This window comes from Sinocyclocheilus anshuiensis, unplaced genomic scaffold, assembly GCF_001515605.1.
Source record: "Sinocyclocheilus anshuiensis isolate Anshui unplaced genomic scaffold, SAMN03320099.WGS_v1.1 scaffold546, whole genome shotgun sequence".
NCBI classification, from domain to species: Eukaryota; Metazoa; Chordata; class Actinopteri; order Cypriniformes; family Cyprinidae; genus Sinocyclocheilus; species Sinocyclocheilus anshuiensis.
This window is the reverse complement of record NW_015542451.1, coordinates 679362-680647: the sequence shown is the minus strand read 5'-3', so window position 1 is coordinate 680647 and position 1286 is coordinate 679362. Positions and strand designations below refer to the sequence as shown.

The window sequence follows — 1286 nt, the reverse complement described above, 5'->3', positions numbered from 1 at the left end:
GTGTATAATGCCAAAGTTGCAGTTTGACCTGAATCTACAGTATTGAAAGGTAGCAGGTATAACAGGTTTTACTTTTTACATTTCAATGTTTTATGACAATTATCCGAAGAAGAAGCAAAAGCCTTCTTTCCAAACGCAGTCCTCATATTAGGGATAAGAATTCATACTCTATCAACTGAAAGTAGGCTGTAATACGAATCTGATTGAAAATTAGCATAACCTGCAAAATATGAAAGCAAGGAACTGATTAGTACTTTACAAACAAAGTTGAACCAATGAAACGGAGCCATTTAACCTTTGCATACAGACTACAATGAGTTACACTGAGTAATTACTTTAATCACAACATGGTAAACGATGAAGCATCTGCAAAGAACAAACACCAGCATATCTGTATAAAATATCTAGAAAAGTAGGAGCAACTTGTTTCTAATTTGCAACAAAAAATATAATCATTTCTTATCCACTTTCATAGATCAATATGATCTTTAAAAGACAAACTGTCATCAAGTGCAATCATATTTAGAGGTTGAAACAATCTCTGTACCCCGAGCAGAGCCATAAAACTACGCTAGACTGCACTGAAGCCAAAGATTGAGTATCATTATACATGTGCTCATTATGTAAGATTTGTAATGACTCAAATGTCTAGAACATGAGGGCAGAAAAAAAAAAACATACCATTTATTAGTTTGCTGGATTTTCAATTCCAATCTACAAAGCATGCATATTTAATGTCATGGAAATTATATTTTTCCATCTTCAATGCAAGACCATTTTTCACGATCCTTCAGGCAAGCACAAGAGGTGAACCGTTGTTTCTGAACATTTGATAAGAATTCAGCAAACCTGATGTTGCATTCAAATATTGCAGATAATCAAAACAGGACAGTGTAATTAATTCTGGGCCACAGATAAAAAACATATATTATTTTCCACGCCTTACTAACAGTTTTACAACAAAGTGCATTACGTGCTCCTGCTTGCCCTTGACGAATTAATTTCATTGTGTAAAGAAAAAAGAGATGTGATGCAAACACACCATGAGAATGTACGGCAAAAAGGGGAAAAAATGATGGACACATAAAGCAAAGAAGGAAAGTGAAAAAAATTAGGGTTGAGGGTTTCTTACCCCTGCGGCAAATCCCAGACTGCCATCCAAGATCCGCTTCTGTGAGGAGGAAAGAAAAGACTCACTGTAAAAACTAACATTTAATAAAATTTATGGCACAAAAAGAGAGAGAGAGAGAGAGAGAGAGAGAGAGAGAGAGAGAGAAATCGACAGG

At 35.2% G+C, this 1286-nt stretch overlaps 1 long non-coding RNA gene across 1 annotated transcript in view; it reads right to left on the bottom strand.

Moving 5' to 3' along the window:
* Positions 1-1116: 1116 nt before the first annotated feature.
* LOC107693651 (uncharacterized) overlaps positions 1117-1286 on the bottom strand; it is a 3777-nt gene continuing 3607 nt past the window's right edge. The window contains exon 3 of the long non-coding RNA XR_001634780.1: positions 1117-1171. This is a non-coding gene — a long non-coding RNA (uncharacterized LOC107693651). The remainder of the gene's footprint in view (positions 1172-1286) is intronic.